Here is a 23,510-nt window from a genome sequence, read left to right on the forward strand (position 1 = left end):
GGTAATCTCAAGTAAATCCTCATGTTCTACCTCCATTATACTTATACAAACATAGCCCTAATTTTCCATAATATTTTATGCGATATTTCTATTTTTTTCTCAATTAAAATTCATTTTCCTTTATTTTTCATAATGATTGATGATTACAATTCTAGTTTTTCTAGATTTTCTAATGTGAAATACATAAGAAAAATGAGATCCATTATTACTCTTCATTTCCCTCCATGGGAACACAATTCGCCACGATCAAACTCATAAAATTGATTATTTAGCATAAAATCACACTTTTGTATGTTTTGCATATTTTGAATAAAGTGTATTAACAATTACAACTTGTTGTTCATGTTGACATTTTTTATATAATGAACCATTTTCAAACATTAGAAACCAATTTCAACCATAGGAAACTAATATGCATTAGAAAATTGAGAGAAGGCCTACTTACTCATATAACTACATACGTACACTTCATAGACTGAGAACAAGAAGCTATTGATACTCGTTTATAGCTGTTCACACTTCCTTGGTACTTCCTTGATCTATCTCTCACATTCCATCACAAACTGACACCCATTCCTCATTCCCTTAGTATTGAGTTATTTGCAATCACATCTACTTTAGTCCATTTGTGAGGAGCTGTGAGGGCTCATGACTAGAATCCCATATGCTGATTATGGAAAAGGTGGTAATACCCCACAGTTTAGGATAGCTGACTCACCAGCAGAACCTTTCCAGCAAGTAATTTGAAGCCATTTCCCTTGGTGTGCTATCTCTGCAATATCAGTCCGTCTGTCCTTCTTAACAGACGACCTTTCTTACAAATCATTGAAGTACGAGACTTGTTGGCTGCCTCCCTAGGTACGCCTTGTCTTCAACATCCTGATGACAACCACAGCCAACATGATCTTCATCACCAACCCCTTGATGATGTGAGCTTTCATCCTAACAGGATGGGGACGTGAGTATGGCTGCCCTCTATATCTATCAGAGTGTGAGACAGAGGGTGGGTTGAGTGACCAGTCTTTCCCTTCAAATCAAATGAGAGGTGAGATGTGTGAATGGAGTGTTGCATGCACGGGATGGGCCTCTCAATGCACAATGCACGATTTGTTCCTGTGTGCACTGCACCATAAGGCTCCATGGCCTTTCTTCTTGCACTGTATGTCGGCATAGGGTGGGATGCATTGTTGCACCATCAATTGCGCACAAGGCATACAACCTCTACACAAGTGACGATGAGGATTACATCAATGGGTTTCAAGAATGGGCTGCCCTCTGTATCTTTCAACAAAGCGTGAGACAGAGAGTGGGCTGAGTGTGACTAGTGTTTCTTCAATCAATTATTGAGAGGTGAGGATTGAGGGACGTTACGACCATTGGAGTCAAATCTAATTTCCTATGCACCCACGAGATGGGTCTCTGCCATCAGCACGGGACACGTCACTTTGTTCTGTACACTGCACTGTAAGGCTCCCTAGTCTTTCTCCTTGCACCTATGCCAGACGGGTTGGACACACTACTGCACCATCAATTGTGCACCCTGGCATACTCCCTCTCCACCATTCCCTTGTCGATTTCTAAACCGGGTGTAAGCTTTGGGTTTCATCATTATTTCTTCGAGTGATGTTGGTAATGGGGTGAGTGACTGCTCTTTCATTCCATTTGAGTGATCGTGAGTTGAATGCAATATCCCTCGTTATCGACGAATTTCCTGCGATTCCTTCCACCGGGTACCTCCCTGGGTGTTGCCACGTAGTCCCTGCCACGAAGGACATGTGCTGAGAAGACACCTTGTATCTCATGCAGGCAACAATGATACAAGGCGCAATCTCGATAGTCGACATTACTCGGCAATTTGGGCCAAGTTTTTCTAACCCTACACCTTCTATTTCTCAGTGATGATCATTTCTTAAGTGTGGGGACGTTCGTGGTTGGTCTAATGTGTGGTACTAGGTCCTTGATGTGCGGTTTACCCTTCCTGCTAAGGTTTTTAGTGTGGGGACGCATCCATACGCGTCTATGTTGCATACCCCCATGCAAATACCCTGTTATGATCATGCATCTATGACATGACTTCATTTTACCCTGATGGGGTCCCTTCCCCACTCCTCCGTTCTATTTCACCCTGTCCTCGGAGCTGTTCGTTGATCGTTTTCCTTTATCCTTTGTTTTGCAAATTTTCCATGTGAACGCACCCTATGTTCACTAAGAATCACATCCAACCTTACAACTGTGTTCGTCCCTCCTAATTTCCCATTTTTCCTTTTTACCAACCCCTGTTCCGACAGACGGTTCTAAAGTTATTAATTTTTTAAGCAATTTCCATAAATTGGATGATTTTTCATGTGAACGCATCTTTATTACTTTTGAACACTACTCTGATGTGCCAGCCCTATCCTACCCATTCCCCCTGACATTTTTTGTTTTTACTCTGTGTCATTCCAATGCACGGTTTATCCGTTATTAATTTTTGCGGGTTTTCGGGTCCTTTTCGTGCCTATTTTTCACATTTTTCCATGTGAACATGTCCTATTTTCATCCGAACTCCAGTTTCATTTGATAGTCGTGTCTCTCAGCCTTTCCCCCACTTTTTCCTTTTTCCTCCCCCCTCTTCTGACTAGTGGATTTTTAGTTATTAATTTTTTCGCATGTTTTCGAGTGTGTTTTTTTTGTTTTTCCCATATGAACCCCTCCCAATTTCCCCCAAACTGAGTTTTGATGCACCAGCCCTATGAATCCCTTTCCCCCGGACATTTTTCTTGTTTATCGTACTTCGTTCCGGTAATTGGTTCTTCTCGTCTTAATTTCCGAGTCCATTTTCGGGTCCATTTTTGGGGCTTTTTTCATTTGAACGCATCCTATCTTGATCGGAACTGTGTTTTGCTGTGATAGGGTTGTTTGACACATTATTCTGCACATTTTTTCTTGTTTCCGCACTTCGTTCTGACACGCGGATTTTCCGGTATTAATACACGTATGTGTTTTCGAGTCTATTTATTGTGTTTTTCCTATTAGAACACCCTGATTTTGCCCCGAAACCAGTGTCACATTTTTCCATCATTTTCTCCTTGTCTTTCAGTACCTTTTTTCTTCTTACGATTTTTCGATCCGACGTACGGTTTGAGTTTTATTAATTTTTCTTCCTTTTTGCCGTGTGGTCGCGTTTCTCGTGTCGCGTGTGAACATGCCTATTTTTGGTTTAATGTGCCTCAAGATGCCCCCGTGACCTCGGTGCCTCGCGTGTCACCATCCTTGCCTTGTCCGATCCCGCCAATGTAAATGTTTTTACCCCCACCCAACGCATGTGCGCGGGACGGGGGTGCGCTCATTTTTCCTAACCATAATAACCATAAAAACAGAAAAATACCAAAAAAAGCATAACAATTAACCTTCAAATCATATGACACCCCATGGAGAATGGTTTGATGAGATGGTTGCAGGTTCACATGGTTATGTGTGTACTAGGGATGATACCCAACATGACATTCAGCACACACGAATTGTTCTGTTGTTGATGCCTGATGGCAAGAAAAAGAGCCTATATGATGTACTACATGTACCTACAATAACAAAGAATATTTTGTCAGTTGGACAAATGGCATAACAAAATCTGCAGCAAGGTGAGATTTAATAGAGATGGATGCTTTGTTAAAGAATATGGTAATGGTTGCAAATTGATTGCTAGAGGCCGAAGAGATGGCAGCATGTTTACTCTTGATGCGTCAATTCCAAAATTGAAAGCATCCATGTTTGCACATGATGATGGTGCTATACGGGTTGTTGAGATATGGCATAAGCGGATTGGCTATGTGAATGTACAAAAGCTGAAATCTATGCAGTAGAAGGAGATTGTGCTTGGACTGCCTAAGTTCAAGTATCATGACTTTGGACATGTATGTGATGCATGTCAATTTGGAAAGAAAGCACGGTTTCCATCTATGAGACATGTATGGAATAGCTCACGACCCTTGTAGGTGGCACATTCAAATGTATGGGGCCTGTCTCATAATGCTTCGTTTGGTGGTGCTCGTTACTATGTATCCTTCATTGATGATTTCAACAGGTATACTTGGTTTTACATACTAAAACATAAGGATGATGTGTTTGATGCATTCAAGGATTTCAAGAAGCATGCTAAAAATGAGTTGAGCTATAAAATTTCATGTCTTAGATCAGATGGAGGTGGAGAATATGTCTCTAATTACTTTGACAAGTCCCTTGCTAAACATGGGATCAGAAGATAGTTAACTTGTAGCTATACACCGCAGCAAAATGGTGTAGCAGAAAGGAAAAATAAGGTACTGATGGAATTGACAAGAGCTATGTTGAATAAATGATATTTTGACATTTGTAATAATCTTCACTATTAATAGCTATGATTAATATTCTATAGTTATAATATTTTTAAATATTATCTTTTGAGTAGCTTATTTTAGAAAGTTAAAAATGTAGAATTTAAGACAAAGTAAATTGAAAGTTCAATAAGATTTTTCACTTTTATGATGGGAGAGACTTAAGAGATACACCTTTAAAAAATATGAGTCTTCCCCCAAATAAACAAACAATATACGAATTGTTTTACTTAATATAATTTGAAAAAATATAAAAGATTACATTTTGAAAATAGGATTTTTATTTAAAATGAAAAACAACCCATAAATTTGTTAAGAGAAAGATTCATTTAATCTATTTTTTCTTGATAAAGATAATAATTTAAAGTTTATGTATTATATAATAATGCCTTAATATATTGTTATTTGAGTTAAGAATAATAAAATATAAATATGATTTTTAATATAATGAAGAATTTAAGATGCCATAATCTTTTTTTAACAAAAACACAATATATCTATTTTTGAATCATTATTTTATACTATAATACTTAAAAAATTAAATCAATATTGATGAACATCATTAAAAAAGATTTGTACACGCTATGAGAAAAAGTTAAAAAACATAATGAACAATCTACAGTATATATTAGTTTTTTCTTAAATTTTGTGTGTGTGTGTGTGTGTGTGTGTGTGTGTGTGTGTGTAATTTATTAAAATAAAAGTCTTATTCAATACAACAAATTACATAAAAATAGTAATTTTTGTTGGGATATTCATGCATATGTTTATGATCAAACATATCATTTTTAACCTTCTTAGATATATACATTATTTGTTGCATTAACCAAAATGTTTTAGTTTTTTTCAAGACAAGAAAAATTGTTTGTTATAAATAGAATCAAAATATTGTACACCACAAAAAGTATTGTTACTAATGCAATTAGAAGTGCAATTATATGTGACTTGATTAAACATGGAAGTAATGAAATGGTTCGAAATTGAAACTCATGTACACAACTTCAAAGATTCGAAATTGAAAAAAACGTTCGAGATATTATAATAAAAAGGGCATCAAGAAGTATCATCTATGTTTTTTTCACAAAATGAGATAAATAAGAAAATATTAGAAAGTATTATTGGAGATACACGAGAAAACTATATAGATCTTAACGATGTTGTTTCAAATAATATTGGCGTATCAAAATTCAAACAATGGGATAATATTTGGAAGAATTGGAAGTGTAGATAAAAAAGAGCAAGACTTTTGGAACTTCAAATTGATGTTACAAAACAAAAAATGAAAAGAAAAAAAATGACACTTTTCATCAAAGAGACCTTGAGTATGCAAAGATATTGCATATATTTGCCTTGAAAACACTAGAAGAATGCCAAAATAACGTTTTTGACAAGTATTATACATGATTTGATCAAATTCAATGAAAAAATTGAATCTACTACTTTTCGAGAATGTTATTTTCTAAATATTGTGGGAATTTGAAATCTCCAAGCAAACAGATGTATCGTGCAAAAAAAAGGAAGCATATACGAAAATATCTACTCTTTCTTTTGCAAACAAAGCATGCAATTTAATTCAAATATCTTTAGTGAGATGTATAGCATTTACTAGATCTTGATTGTTTAATAGGATTTTCTTTCTACTATGGGGCCACAATTCAGAATACGTTGATGTCATTACCACTTATTAATGGTTCATACAGAAGACAAGCAACAAAGGTGTTGTATTGGGAGAAGTTCAAAAATACAGTTCGAAATCCAAGGTTTGATCCTATACTCGATGATGCAAAAAAGGAAGGATTGTATGCATTTGTAAAATCTATACTAAATATGTTGCATGTTGTGATAGATGGAATTATCTCTTGCTCATAATTAAAATTGGATACATGGTGATTTGCATTACAACAACTTGATGTTAGATTTAAACGATGTTGCACGGGATTTGCACAGGGGGTTCTGAGTGTCACTCATCACAAGGACGCTAAGCGAGATGGGAATACTTGATCAAGATCACTCAAATCAAGATAAATACATGGAGTGAAGGAATGGTTAGGATTCTCATTCAAATAATTTCATGTGTGATGCATGATACTTAGATTTTAATTTTTCTCGGTATGTTCTCATACAAAAATGTATTGTTTGCTACTCACAAGGGATAGAATAGAAGAATAAATTCACAAAAGAATTCCCAAGTTTAGTCACAAGAGAGCTTAATACGTTAAGCATAAAAAGAGGGGTTATTTGAAGTACATTTGGTATTGATGAAGAAGGAACTTCCAAGTAATAAAGGATAATTTGAATATTTTAGCATGCCAACACAATATTCCTTCAGAACTTCTTCTTCACAATTGCAACTTCCTTTCCATGTGGAGATTCCCTCCATGCAAGTCTTTCTCCACAATGATCTTTGCAACCTACATGAAAGGCTTCCCTGATCTTTAGCTGGCAACTGTGCTACCATGCCCAGGGACATTCCACGAGGAACAATTGTAGTTTTATGCACTAGTAATGCCCATCTGTGTGAATTGCAACGAGGGCATGTCCTCCCTCATGGTATGCTTTAGTCGCCTGGATTCTTCTGATATAATTGCAAATTTCCATTCACTCCCTATCATGGTTTTGTTTCCTTTTTATGTGTTGTCAATATCTGTTTTGCATTGACATATGCTTGCTGTAAAAGTTCCCTTACTTCCTTCTCCATATGCTGTCAGTCACCTGGATTCTTCTCATATGACTGCACATTTCCGTTCATTGCCCATCATGGTTTTGTTTCCTTTTTATGTGTTGCCAATATCTGTTTTGCATTGACATATGCTTGATGTAAAAGTTCCCTTACTTCCTTCTCCAGAAGAAGCATTGTCTCGGTGCTCATATTGTTGCCATCATTCATGTAGTCATGGGCAACTAAACCAACTACTTTGCTCATGCCAATCTTAGTCACCATCACTCGGGCCAGATCAGTGGTAGACTGAAAAATTATGAGATGCCCAGAGGTCACTTCCTCTTCTCCAAAAATTAGTTCGTCAGCAACACGACCCCCCCCCTTCATTCCTTCGTCACCTTCCATTGCAGCAATGTGATGGCTCTCTAAACACACTTCATGCCTATCTCCCTGATGAACTTTTGTCTCCTTTGTATCTCCGATTGCGTCCACTCAAAAGAAAACCTTTGTCTCATAGAGGATCACCGCACACAGTCTGTATTGCTGTTGTCATAGCAAGTCGTAATGTGGATCATTGTGGCTTTACAGGTCCATTCCAGCACACTATAGTCGTGTTGAAGGTGGATAGATTTTCCATAGTGAGAAGTGTGGATGAAGGTGATCACCCTTTAGCACGAGACAGTTGATATCGTCACCCATCTTTATCAACGATCAACAGAGGCAATTTGTTCTGGGCTATTTCAGGCACCAACTCAGGCGGATTGTTCTGCAGCTGCTTTACTTTTTCCATGAGCTTTGAGAGTAGAGGAACAAACACATCTATTGTGAGGGTGAGCTCGGACACGGCCTTTACTGATGATGGTGGTGTTGAACATGTAGAGTCTCGAGATAGTCTTCAAGTTCATCAACTCTGAGCTTGACTATTAGCTTCGCCGGTCCCTTCCTTCGACTTCAATTTCTTTGCATCATTCTACGCGCCTCTTCTTTGTCTTCTTCTTTCGTTCCCTCTGCAAGCAGCTTTGTCCTGGTCTTTTTCCCCCTCGTCTCAGAATTGTCTCTCCTTTGTCACATGGTGCAGGTTGTCGTCGTTTCTTCAGTCGTTGCCTTTGGCTCACTTGAGCACATTTGTCGTTTTCACGTCCTCCATCTTCAAAAAGGTTTGTCTCTTCTGCTGCATCGTTCGTCACTTATTCTTTGGCTTTGTCTTCAGCTGCAATTTTGTCTATGCCTTTGTCATCCTCCTCGTCTCCTTTTTCGTTCTCGCACTCCGTTTTTTATCAATTTCTCCATTGCGCCCCCCCTCTGCGAGTTCTTCCTCCCTTTATAATCTATGCCACCACTATGATTATAGCTCATGGATTTTCCCAAAATCTTTAGAAAAGTTGCGTCTATTAAGCTTTTGTCATTACGTTAAACTTTCTAAGAATAAGCTGGTTAAATGCTTTTGTCAATGCTGGTCGTGAGCACCACCAGAAGCAGCAACACACAGCCGGAGGGCCTCATGGTCTCGGGGGGGTCACTCATGAATATATGTATATATAACGTTGTTATGCGAGTGGTGATCGAGAACAAGCCTCACTCACAACCTGATAACGAGACGTTAAGGAGTGCCGGTTGGGGTAATTGACTTTGTCGAATGCACAATACAAGTTAAAAAATTCAATTATTCGATCATATACCACAAGCCACACAAAAACAAAACAAAGCCTCTTATAGCTCAAAAAATTTTAAAACCATATGCGGGTAGAGCATCACACAACCACAACACAACAAAAATACCAACAATTCGAAAATAAACAAAGTGAAATATATTCTCGTACCTTAACAATCTTGAGCCGATGCTCGGCGCTTTGACACCCAAAAGCTCCAACTTCCACATTGGCATGACTAGAGCTCACTCTAGCATACGACCCTCCACTCTCCTCTCTCACATAATACAATTGTAAGCAAGGGGGAAGGCCCTTAACTCTTCAATCTCATCTCCTTATATAGTTTTCTATCCACACTCACACACATTAGGCTTTTTGCTTTCAGCTTTTGGCTTTTGCTTTTCTACTGCTTTTCACTATTTTCGTTTTTTCTGCTTTATGCCTGTTTGCAATTTGTTTGGATCATAACTTCGTCATTTGAACTTCGAATATAGATGTTCGGGTACTCAAAACGATCAGAACACATTTGGTCGACAAGTTAGCGTGGGTAGAATTACGAAAATCCTTAAAAATGAGCAAAAATATTGATTTTCATAAATCGCATCATTTTTCTCCATCTTTTAACTTGGACGACTTATTCTCTTCCTTGGCCTATTGTTATTGTAATTGCACACACTTTCACCACACATGTCCTTTTTTCCTTCAAGAAATACTCGCTAATGATGTAAGACCGATCTTTTCCTTTGATCCTCGAGTCTTCAAAATAAGCATTCTCTGGATATGAACCTGTTTTTTATACAATGTGCCCTAGTAGAAATATGGTTTTTTGAAATGAACTCCGTGTCCAATCATTCATGATTTGAAAAAATATGCAATGTTGGATTCATGGTATGCAACCAATCAATCGATGCTACACACAAAAGTAATGTATGTATTGAAGAAATTGTGCCTAGCCTATCTACATGTGATCGTGCGTCATGCAAAATGCACTAAATATGGCAGGTAATTAAATAACTAAAACAACCTGAGGAAAGTGCATTGGATGTGGCCATGGGTGCGTCCTACGGATGGGTGGTCCCGGTTGGCCGGGAACTTTTCTCAATCATGATTGACAGCACGAAGATCGTTCAAAGGACACGAACAGAAAGGGCGTTGACCTAGAGTCTAAGTTATAATAATCCTGATTTACGCTGTTTTAGGGGAACGGAATGGGACTATGCTTTATGGCGGGGAGGTTGAGCTTGCATCCCTCTCGTTTCCCATTCTCCTTGAACCAAGTGCAACGTGAATCCGCTTCGGACTTGGCATTTCTGCATAAAGTAGTTCGCTCGGGTTCGATGCTAGTTGCTGTTTAGGAAATGACCATTAGGGAAAATCCTGATTCAGGTCAGTCCTAAGTGGGAACGGCCATAATACTTCCGCTACGTGGTAGACGCAGAAAGTCCTAGATCGCAAACTGTTAGAATATCAAGCTCATTTATGTGTGTTGACCGACATGAGCTGGACACAGCTAGTCTAGCCATAGTAGTTAGGTACATTAAATAAGTCGGTGCCACTACTGGTGTGAATGGTCTTATGAACTTAGGTTGTACTTTCACTATAGTGTGTGGAATGAATAAGAAAGTGTGAGAGAGGAAGCATGCTGCTTCACTCTGTCTGACATCTATCTGCCTCTTTGAATTTGAACATGGTATCAGGGCCATGAATCGGCAAAGACTGGGTGCCTAGGAGTGTGGCATTGGACTTGCAGGAGCTGAAGTCAGAGGAAAGGTCATTCTTCTTTAAACAGGCTGAAGCCATTGAACAATGGAAGGTATGCAGTGTATGGTTGTATGCTCAATGATCAATGGCAGTGTCAAAGGCTTGTTTGTAGCCTTGAGAGGGATGTGTTGAGCACCTTAGAGTGCTTCATTGCCATGGTTAACAAAATCATGAGCTATGCTGCCCCTTCTACCAGTCTGCGTTGTTGCGCCAGGTTCATATTCATGTCCTCCAGCTTCAAAATGAGGCATTAACCATCTTGTACATGCTCTATGAAGTGTATGCTGACCCTGGGGTGTGACCTTGAAGGTCTGACATGTCAATGGAAGCTTGGGTGATGAGGCATGGACTGTGATGCATGTATACAGGTCTGAAATTGAATGTACACTGCTGAATACAATGATTTACATCACTGTTTTAATCCTGAAGAGCACTTGAAGCTCCCTAATATGCTAGGAAGATTGCATTGTAGACAACACAAGTCAAGAAGTCATATGTACTTGATGTGAAGTACTTGAGCTGAATTTTCTCAGTAAAATATTCAGATCTAAGAACTGTTTCACTGCTGAAAACTGTCATATACTGTCAGTGACAAGCATTGGATACTACTGATGCAATACAGGTCGTTTTTAGAGCTCTATCACCTATGAGAGCTATCATATACATGCTGGATGTATGGAGGCTTGAAACATGCAATGAGCATCATTGAAAATTGAAGTCTGGAGCTGAAGTAAATGCATACATATTGTCTTGGTCAAGTACAAATGGTTCATGAGGTTTTATGCTTTGGTCAGTGAAAACAGGTTGTCTATGTATACCCAGATGCTCATGTATTGACCTTGTCATTACGAAGTAAATGTATGACATGATTGGAAGACAATTTGGGGCTGATTGAAACTTGATATGCTGAACTTTGGTTGATTGCAACCTGCAACTGAATTTGTTGACACTTGTATGTGCTGGTTATGCACTGTTCTGTGACTCTATGCTCATGTCATGATTGCCAAGTGTACTAGCAACTATTTGGGAGTTTTTGGGACATGTGTGACATGATTACCACTCAGTTTTGGACTTGAAAGTGCTGCTAATTAGTTACAGTTTAGAGTTTTCAGACTGCATATATGTACCCTGGCAGTGAGGTTGCAGGAGTTCAAACCGAAGTGAATACATAGTTTTTTGCATTGACTGCTTTAATCACAGGTTAAGCCACTTGGTGTGGGCCACAGCTTAGACGCTCGCAGAGGGTCAGATACCCTGTTGACAGGTTGACATATAGTGGCTACTCTGCAAAGCATTATGCGTACATGACAAAAGTGATGGAGGTCAAAGAACCAAGTACATATGCTGAAGCAGTGAAAGATGAGAATTGGTGTGTAGCCATGGATGAAGAAATGAATGCCTTGGCTGCAAATAAAACATGGGATTTAGTACCACTGCCTGAAGGGAAAAAGACCATTGGCTGCAAATGGGTCTACAAAATCAAATGTAAGTCAGATGGCAGTGTGGAGAGATACAAAGCCAGGATAGTTGCAAAGGGGTATGCCCAACAGTATGGACTTGATTATGAGGAAACATTTAGCCCTGTTGCCAAGATGGCAACTATACGCACTGTGATTGCCTTGGCTGCTGCTAAAGGCTAGAAATTGCAGTAGATGGATGTTAAGAATGCATTTCTTAACGGTGACCTAGCAGAGGACGTCTATATGGTTCAGCCGGAAGGGTATGTGCACCCTGATTTTCAGCATTATGTATGCAGGCTGAAAAAAGCATTATACGGGCAGAAACAGGCTCCGAGAGCTTGGCATGCTAGGATCAGTAACTACCTGCAGAGATTGGGTTTTGCTGTTGGTAGGGCTGATCATAGCCTATTTACAAAGAAGACTGACAGTGGTTTAGTAGTGCTGGTTATATATGTTGATGATTTGATAATCACTGGTGATAATGACTTGGGCATACAGCATGCAATGAAGATGCTGAAATCTGAATTTGACATGAAAGACCTGGGAGAACTGAAGTATTTCTTAGGCATTGAGATAATTCCAGCTGACAATGGGTTATGGCTGATGCAGAAGCACTATGCCATAGAGATGCTGAAGAAGTATGGCATGGCTGAATGCAAACCGCTGGATACACCTCTTGATCAGAATGTCAAGCTAGACATGAACACTGGGGCTGAAGTAGAGGATGTGACTATGTACAGGCAGATGGTTGGCAGCTTGATTTACTTGACCATCACTAGGCCTGACTTGAGCTATGCTGTAGGGCTCATAAGCCAGTTTATGCAGAAGCCTAGAAAGCCGCACTTGGATGCAGTTAGACGCATTATGAGATATGTTAAGTCCACTGTAGAGTATGGGCTGTTCTATGTCAGAGATAAGCCCTTGATATTGACTGGATACACGGATGCAGATTGGGCAGGTTGCTCATATGATCGTAGATCTACGAGTGGATATGCATTTGAATTTGGTAGCGGCATGATTACCTGGAGCAGCAAGAAGCAGCCTACGGTTGCTTTGTCAAGTACTGAGGTAGAGTACAGGGGTGCTGCATTGGCAGCATGCGAGATTTCATGGCTGCTCAAGCTTATGGTTGATTTGGACATACAGGTAGATGCTCCAGTGAAGTTACTATGTGACAATCTGAGTAGTGTACTCCTGGCTATGAATCCAGTCTATCATGCCAGGACGAAACACATTGAAGTACACTACCATTTCATCAGAGAGATGGTTCTTGCAGGAAGAGTTGACCTTATGCATGTGAAGACTGATGAACAGGTAGCGGATATCTTTACCAAGTCCTTGGGTAAAGATAAGTTATGTGGTTTTAGACAGCTGCTTGGAATTCAGATGCTGTCTTGAGCTTGAGGGAGAGTGTTAGAATATCAAGCTCATTTATGTGTATTGACCGACATGAGCTGGACACAGCTACTCTAGCCATAGTAGTTAGGTACATTAAATAAGTCGGTGCCACAACTGGTGTGAATGGTCTTATGACCTTAGGTTGTACTTTCACTATAGTGTGTGGAATGAATAAGAAAGTGTGAGAGAGGAAGCATGCTGCTTCACTCTGTCTGACATCTATCTGCCTCTTTGAATTTGAACACAAACCCCGTAACATTCCATGGGAGTGCCAGGCGGAGCTTTCTAGACATCCTTTCTGATGGACTGCTAAAACGTGTCCTGAAGATAACAGATGGACACGTTACACAATAAAGGTCAACATGCCTAAGAAATGCCAAGTGTTGGCACTTGGAGAACATTGTTGGCTTGAACATGCCAAGCATTGGTGCTTGGATATAATTATTGAGATTATTAGGAAGCATCAATCTAGGGTTGGGGGGGGGGGGGGAGGGGGGACTTGAATATGAACATTTTTTTACTCAATGTGAGTGTGTAGCAGGACATTTGAGCCATTAAAATGAACTTCATGAGCAACCTATCAAGCACAATTAGGAATTTAGGGATAGAAAGGGGTGTTGTTTTCTAGGGAAAAAGGCAATGGTCAAAACAAGGGTGGCTCCATGTACAAAATATAATTTAAATGGGGAATCCAATGCATGATGGTTGTATTATTCCTTGGATTTTTTGAGAGCAATTAGTAAAACTATAATTGGTTGTAACAAGGCAAGCATGTAGTAATGGTAGCTAGTAGTGTAGTTTAGGCCTTTAATTTTTGACCGAGTCTTTTATAAAGTTTGTGTACATGATTTTATCATTTTTAAAACCGCAATAAAGGCAAATAGGGACACATGGCTTAGAAGATCTAATCATTTGTAGTTCCGGGTGATTGTACTGAGGGTGAGCAATACAAACTTGAATACACCAATGAACGACAATGTGTTGGCACTTGGAGACAATTATTGAGATTATTAAGGGACTTGAGCATGCCCAATGCCCATAAACGGAGAAGGCGGTGTCATGTCAGGAGACCGAGAAGACGACGACAAGTTGAAAAAGTTGGCTGACGGCACGGGTGGTCCTGCCGTCGGGAGCGAGAAACGGCCTGAAAGGCGGCAGCGTGTAAGGAGACAGCTCAGCACAGCACAGCTGGCGGTAGGTAAGGCAAGGATGGGCCGGCAGGCCTACCATCTCATACATCGGGTCTAGTAGCACACTCACCCTAGGGTATACCAATGCATTGTTTAGAAGCTTGGAGAACAATATAAACATGCCAAGGATCTACCAAGCGCTCGCATTTGTGGATAAAACATGCCACGGAACTATAAAATGTCCGCGCTTGGGCATAATTACTCATATTACTAAGATTGTTCTCCATACCAAAAGAAACTACCAAGCATTGGTGCTTAGAGATAAGTATTTGGATTACAAAGAAATCATTGATGAGCAAGGGACTTGAACATGCCCTAGAATCGCTACCTACTAGGGCTTTGGAATTTCTAGGGGCACTTGGTGATGAGGTTTCCATTCTTGTCATAGAGAATGATGCTCAAGAAGGCAAGGGGCTCACACCTCTCCCAAGCATGATGGAGCCTTGCCACAATAACCCCACTACACCTTTGTCTGCAATATGCTCACTATCGTTCTTTGTATCACCATTAATCTCTTTGCTATCCACTTGCATCATTGTTCCTTGATCCTAATCCTTAGTTAATATCCTCCACCTAGTTTGATTTCAGCACTGCATAACAACCAATTACCATTTAGGTTTTCAACATCAAGCTTCCACCTCCATTATATTCTTTTTTTTCTCTGCATGTGAAATGGATAGACCTAGGAGGTGTTTCTTGCCACCATTTCTCAAGCTCAAGTACGTTATGTGCACATAACTTAACATGCAAGGCATGCGACACAAGTAATCATGATGTGCGTAGTATTGTTGTACCTCTAAATTTCCTCTTTTTTGCAGGCTACTATCATTTTCTATCATAGTGTTACTCCTACATTGATCATCATTCCTCCAAGCTTCTTCATGCTCTTATTGATGATCTCATTCCACATCTGATCCATTGCTCGTTGAGTTGTCTTTGCATATCCTAGTGCATATTTTTCCAAATGACCCTTGATCCCAATGACATAATTTTTTTGCAAGCTATCAAGTTGATTTCTAGAATCAATGATTGAGGGGACAATGATTACAAAAGAGGAGTATGGCAAGGGAGCCTTCTTCTTTGGCAATCAAAATGTCTACTCCCAAAGTCTTCTTCTTTGGAAACCCAAATGCCTAATCTTGAATGTTAACATTTCTTCTTTTCTCTACCACATTGTAGTCTTGACAAATGACTTCTAGTGTGATCCGACATCCTTTATCTTATCTCTATCACCTCCATGTTGGTTTGAAGTATCCCCTCATTCCATTGATCACTCCTTGAGCTAACAAAGTTAAGCAAGGGCAACATCCACATCAAACCAAGAGTTTCATTGAGAGCTCTCAAAGACTTGAATAATAGTACATAGTGATCACCTAACTTGATCAACATGGCCCAAAAATGTGGAGCATTGGCCCTTCACTCCATTGTTGCAAATGATCAAGTGATTTACACAATGATCAACACAACCCAAACAAGCAAGCACTAGCACTTCAATTCATTGCTATGAATGAACAAGCCACTCACATACTGATCAGCACAGCCTAAATATGTCAAGTGCTAGTTCCTCACTTCTTTTTTGCATATGTGGGGTTATGCTTCTATGGAACAATTGCACAGTTACACAAGGTTATAGTTAAAAACATGCAAGGTTACCTCTTCTAGAATGACACAATGTCTACTAACATGACTAGCATGACATTATGAGTTACCTCTCTTAAAAGAACTAGGGTTTATATACAACTAGTAGCACTGTAATATCAACATAAAAGACCTCTTCACATTATCAAGTGCTATCACATCCAATCTTTGAATCCCATCTATCAATGAGATACTCCTCTATTAAAAAATGAAGATTGGACATGTGCCACTTTACTATAAGTTATTGTACTTTCTATCTAAAACTTGCTAACACTTAAATGAAAAGATGCTTGAAATGAAAATAATTACAATTAAGAAATTTGAGCATCAAAGTTTTGAGTTTAGAATAACCATTAAAATTCTTATGTATTATCATGCATTACTACAATATCACTTTTATATACTTATATTACTTTGAGAATTTATACATTCTATTTTGAAAATAGTGGTTGACCCTGCCCACTAGATTACCCTAAATCATGAGACTAAGCAACAAAATGAGGGCATACCTCATGAGTAAAATGAGCTTTGAACACCCTTTGATTGTGACTTAGAAAAAAAACCAATACCATGAGGTGTTCAATACACCAAGGATATCACAATCATCCGATCTCTTATGACATCTATAGGAAGGGCATGTTAGCCATGGGATTCTCATAGGATTCAAAGGACCATGGATATATTCATGCATAACATAAAGTAATCATCTTCTGGCCTTGGAATGTTGCTAGAGTTCAAGGATACAACAAACAAGTGCTACCCGTAGTTTCATTGCATCTTGTTTACAAATTAGTTGGTCCTTGTAGAGGAACAATATGTTTTTAATATGTCTACTATTGATCTTGGAAGTGGAGTAGATGTAGTTTACAAAATAAGTCCAAGAAACCCATTACAGTGGTAGTCTGTGCATTTTGATTAGAGTAATGGAAACCTTAAAACACAAAAGGGATGCAAATCCTAATTCAGAGGGGTAAAAACCCTAAAATGCAAAAGGGACACAACCCCTTACCCTAAAATAGTGTGCTTCCATCCTAGAAAAGTGACCTACCTCTAATCCTAATTTCCTTGTATATAAGGGTAGGAGGTCTCAATTATATTCACCCTGTTGATATATCCATCCTGCAGAAGCTCTATTAGTGATCTATCATTGCAACTATTCAAGCTTTCTATTATCTTCTTCTATTCTATTATCTTACCTTCATTGTTGATTATGAATGAGAGAGAGTGTGTGTGAGAGGTGTGTTGAGTGAAGCATTGATGGAAGATGAAGCTCTTCCATAATCTTCTTTCCCTTCTTCTTCTTCTTCTTCTTCTTCTTCTTCTTCTTCTTCTTCTTCTTCTTCTTCTTCTAGTTTCTTGACATGTTGATATGCTCGATGGTGGATGGAAGGGGTGACAACATTGGATCATATTGTTTGGGTTGTCTTTGAGCCTTCAAGCTTTTGGACTACAATGTGGAAAGAAAACTTGGTGAGTTCACTACACCTCAAGGGTATTCTTATGTTCTTGCTTTCTTGGTTTGGACATAAGGATACATGGTCAGTTAGAGTGGAGTATCAAGAGACAAATGAGAGATTGTCATTGAAGTGAGTTGAAAATTCTAAAACAATGGAAGTCCATCCAATATCCTAATTGTTGTGCATTCAATCCAACATTTTGGTCTTCTAATATAGAACAAGAATAGTGCAACTACTAGGTTCTCACACTCCTACCATATGGCAAGATAGGAGACTTATGCATGAGCATGGCTCAAAGAAATAGAATATGTAGAAGAATACTCACATAAAGAAATAGAAGATGCAGAGGAATACTTACAAAGGTGAAGCCTGTCAATTTATTTCTACATTATGAGAAGATAAATCTCTTGTACACAAAAAGTTCCATAAAATAATATCTTTCTCTATGCTGCTCAGATTGCTAATCTAATGCTTCCATTGGCTCCGAAAAGGAGGTAAAATACTAGCACATCTGGTCAGAATTCTACCAAATCACTCCTTCTTCATCTCCCACTTCCAAGTGCTATTCACTGCTTGAAAACAACAATACTTGGAAGACACTACCCAGTCCATATCATCAATACCAAAGGAGACAGGTAGCCTTTCAGACTTTCCCAGAATCTTGGAGGCAATGATCGATGCATTGATGCCCATGGATGCTAAGACATTTGATCCACTTAGTGAGAAAGCATCCATACCATTATATGATGGGTGCCAAGTATCTTGCCTGAAGATACTGCTTGCACTCCTAAGTATACAATCAAAATACAGGTGGAGTGATGATGCGAGTGTGACCGAGTTGTTCAGGTATCTTCTACGTACGCTTCGTTGATTTCTCTTCGGTACCAGTATAAAAAACAATTGTACTTTTTCAAGGTGTTTTATGATTTGTTTTTAGGTTGCTTCAATATCATATATTACCACTTGGAAATACCATGCCTGAGTTGTATGATGATGTGCGACATGTTTTACAAAAGCTTGGCATGGACTATAACAACATCCATGCATGTGTCAACGATTGCGTGCTGTTTCAAGGAGAGTATGAGACTATGGAGACATGTCCAAAGTGTGGTGCTCACAAGTATCGATAGGACTTGGAAGGGAAAACCATCACTTAAAAAGTTATTAGACACTTTCCACTTATCCCCCATATACATCACATGTTTCTACGCCGAGAGCATGGCTAGCTTGACAACGTGGCATGCGGAGAATAGATCCACAGATGGAGTCCAACGAATATCAACGGATATACGCACATGGAGCCACATTGACTCTACCTTTCCAAGCTTTGCATGAGAGACAAGGAATCTTTGGCTCAGTCTTTCTATGGATGGTGTGAACCCATTCAGTCTCCTCTGAACTTCTTATAATGTGTGGCATGTAGTCCTTGTTAACTACAACATTGCACCATGGCTTTCTATGAAGAAAGGATACCTGATCCTTAGCTTGCTCATTCCTAGCTGCTACAAAGTCAAGAATATGGATGTCTATCTCTGTCCATTAGTCAATGAGCTTAAGATTTTACAGGAGGAGGGGGTTAGCGTGGAAGATATGAGCAAATGCAATGGCACCAATATACGAGCCATTCTCATGTGGACCATGCATGAATTTTTGGGATTCGGGGAGTGTTCAGATAAGTAGGCTTCCATTCTCGTTAGTCATATCTATCATAGCTCATTTAAGTTTGTATTCATAGGATAGAGGTGTTGGGACAAGTCTAGTTACCTCTTGTTATCATGCATGTCCATTGTGTAAGCCACAGTTCGACTCCCGAAGGTCACGAACCATGAAGAAGATGGTATATCAAGGGCATGCCACTTTCTTGCCGGAGGGTCATGAATTGAGGGAAGGTTTTCTTGGATGACCTCCAGCATGAATGAATGTCCAAAGCTGGTATGAGTTAAAAATGGTCCACACGGAGTCACATCCAAATGAAATGTGATAGTTCTCAATTTTCTATGAGTTGTCGTATTGGACCCACTTACAGATCAACCACTTGTTGGATCCCATGCATATTTTCAAGAATGTGGGTAGCTTACTATGGGACCACATCACACGAAAGAGAGACACTACAGGGGCACGAGTGGATTCGGAGGTAGGCAAGATGGAGGTGCTTTGGCCACAGTCGAGTGCTGATGGTTGCTTTGCAACTACCTTGCGCTCCTTGGGTTTTGTCCACTAAAGAAAAGTGCATTGTGAAGCAAATTATCAGGTCTATCCACACTCCGACGGGTATGATGCACTCTCTTAGATCCGCATTTTCTAAAGACGACCAACTATCAAGGCTAAAATCCCATGATTGGCATAAGATATGTAAGGTTTGTCTTACGAATGGATTGTAAGTGGTATGCGCGTTTTACTATTTAGAGTGTACTTGTTGTTTGTAATGCTTATTCATTTGTGGTAGTTTGTAAAACCAATCATGATCATAATATGCCTTACTCTAGAAATATGCGGGGCGATTTACAGGTTGTCAAATTTAATGCGATGGATCTCACAAAAGGAGATCAATACATCCTCTATTGAGTCCGCAAAAGGTGCGAAGTAGTGGAGACAGTCTGTCTCTTTGAGAAGTACTTGCCCACCAGCATGCTCACAATACGAATCCACCTCCTAGTGCATCTTGTAGATGAAGTGGAGATTGCTAGACCTGTCCATACGCAATGGATGTTCTTCTTGGAATGCTTCATAAAAACCTTGAAAGGATTTGTGCGATAATGAGCTCGGCCCCAGAAGGTAGCATGGTTGAAGGTTGGTTGGTGTTTGAGGTGTTAGTGCATATTTCACAGTGGCTACCAACAGTGGATTCAAACAATAGTATGCTATGGTTGTTGAAGGAAGATGATAGATTGACTAGAGATGTGGTGGTTGAAAATGGGGTAGAAAAAAGGATGGATGCCGCAATGGAGGAGAATGGTGATCGTTTTTGTATGTTGTACCATGCCTCCATGGAGACGTGGCTTGCTAGGTATGAGCAAGCCAAGAAATATCAAAAAGATGCATGATCTAAATTTTGATGTAGTACACGCCATCGACCTATTCAATATCCCGAGGGCATGGAGGTAATGCCACAGTTTATGTCTATGCAATGGTTAGATGGAGCTTTCATTGGAGCCTCTCGTGAAGGGGTGGAGGTCTCTACTGATGAGGAGTGGGAATTCTCGAGGGGATGTAGTCAAAAGGTGACCATATATTTTATAAGGTGTAGTATCTAGATTTTAGATGTGATAACTAATTAACCATTTTATTGTACAATATAAAACATAAAGTGCATCTTGGTCGCACGGATGACATTTTGAGTGGAGCGCATTGACAAAATGCACTCCACAACGAATTGTGGTGTCATGACAAAGTTCGAGCAAGAGAGCCGATGGCGAGACACAAATCCAAACACTGTTATGGATGAGATGGAATATTTTGGACACTTCCAAAGTATTATCAGGTGGATTATCGTAGCTTCTCCATGATCCTATTCGATGTGCAATGCTTCAAAGTGGTACTGGAAGGAGCTGAGGCAATTGTTTGATGATGTCCATCAGGATTTCTTGAAATAGATTCCAAAAAAAGATGAATGGAGGATTTGCATGACACGTTTTTCTTACCGGCCCATTGTGAATAGGTACATGAACTCATATTTTTTAAACTTTTATTACGACATGGTATATGTCACAAATGTTAAATCTCTCTTGTATGTGATTTTGAATAGGTAATTTTCTATCCAAACCCGTGACAACCTCAATGGTGGTATGTTGTGCCTTCAACTCCCCGAAGTTTCGGGGGATGTTGCAAAGACATGGATGCGGTGAGCCCATGGTCAGCTCGAGATACAGGTGCTACTCCTCACTCTCGTGCAAGTTTGAGAGAGGGTGGCTCGGGTGCTTGTTGTGGAGGTACCAAAACAATGTCTCTGTCCCATTTTTTTGGTGGAGTTACGTCACTTGTAGGATTTGTCACACTTGTGGGGATGTCTACTCCAGTCACCTTAGTTTTTTCTCACATTTATAGGTGGCACCGTTATGGGTGCTACTATGAGAGACACCACCCCCGTGGATACACCAGATGTACAGGGGTCTCATGGATATGCCCAGGAGCGCAATCACAGGTTGGAGAGGACACATCTTAGACATACCCCAGAGGGGTATGGATACCTTGTAGATGATAGGACAGGCACCACCATCATGAATGATAAGGGGGAGGGTGATGGCTTGTATAAGAGAGTTGTGCCAACAAGTATTTTGGCACAATGTCTTAGATCATTGGAGGAACATACCAGAGGGGAGCAAGGACTACATAGTAGCATCCTTATATGAGGATTTTCTAGTACCCACTGTAGCAAATAGTTTTTCCACAAGCTGGATGATGGAGTCCATGCATGCGTACATATCACACATACGATCAGATGCACACAAGGCACTTAAGAATGGGGCCTCAAAGCCCAAGTGGCTAGACGCATATGAATGGAGTCGACTTAGGGAGGAGGCTATAGATTCTCAAGGATGTTGGAGAAAGTAGCATGGGGTAGCGAGGGCACGACTGGAGGTAGGAGTGGTCCATCATCGTGGGAGTGGCAGCCATAGGACTTATCTAGAGAACTTTGTAAGTTTTTCTTCTGTTATTCTCACTTAATTTTTTACAATATCTCTTGTACTAACAATCGTGTTTCTAATAGGTGTATTTTTTTTTCTTTGCAGCACTCCATTACAAACCACGATCCCACCAACCTAGAGACTCGATATGCAGAGAGACACAGTCTCATTGCATTGATCGATAGATTGTATGCATGCGGCAGTCTAGTATGTCACTCATCTTTCTTGTCCGTAGTTACTATTTTTAATTAAAATGCATTATTGTATGGTGGATTGATGTGTAGTTATTTCTTTTTTTGCAAAGTTTGTTCAATGCTCCTTTGCATCGGGATGAGCTTTCGGATGGTGAGAATCTATAGCTCATGCTTAGATTCGTGGAGCACACATCCTCTTCTTTTTTGGTCCTATGATTTATGTAGGCATTTTCTATGTAGTATGTTATTATCATCCTTTGTATCTTGCCATGATTTCATAAGTCCTTTAATTAAGTAATCTTGTACTTATTTTATGTACCAGTCTCGTGCATTCAAGTACACTTTGCCTTCATTTTGACGACCATTGTACACTTTATATGTAATCCATTTGTAGAATGTAAATACATCACATAGTTTTTTTTCTCTGTAACTGTCGCTATTAGCATTGCAAATTTATTACACATGTTGCTATTGCCATCACAATTTGCGTCGCAAATGGTCGCTTTTGGCATCGCTATCTACACCGTTACTTGTGACACCAATATAACAACACAAATAACAATGCCAGTAGCGATGCCAATAGCGACAGTTCTATGGAGACGCTAATACCAACGTGTTTAGTGAAAACGGGGGTAGTTTGTTTTGTGAATATTTTTGTTGCTTTAAATGTCAGTATGAGGCATGTATCTTGTAGTGTTATACCATAGTTTTCCAAGTACATGTCAAACTTTTTAGACACATACTCTCCACCTCCATAGATCTTAGACATGAAATGTAATAGCCAAACTCATTTTCAACATGTGTCTTAAAATCCTTGAATACATCACGCACCTTATCCTTTTGCTTCAAGATATACAGCCATGTATACTGGTTGAAATCATTGATAAATGACACATAATATGTGGCACCACCAAAAGCGGCATTATGGATAGGAGCCCATACATTTGAATGTATCAAATGGAAAGTTTGAAAATTATTTCTAACATGCCTCATAAACAAAAACCTTTATTGTTTTCCAAACTGACAACAAAACACATATTTCCTAGATCAGTGTACTTAAACATTGGCATGCCAAGTACAACTTGCTTTTGCTATATATTTCTTAGCCTCTAGATATTTACATGACT

Source organism: Lygodium microphyllum, chromosome 11, assembly GCF_053477565.2.
Source record: "Lygodium microphyllum isolate KBCC chromosome 11, Lygodium_microphyllum_v1.1.10, whole genome shotgun sequence".
Classification (NCBI taxonomy): Eukaryota; Viridiplantae; Streptophyta; class Polypodiopsida; order Schizaeales; family Lygodiaceae; genus Lygodium; species Lygodium microphyllum.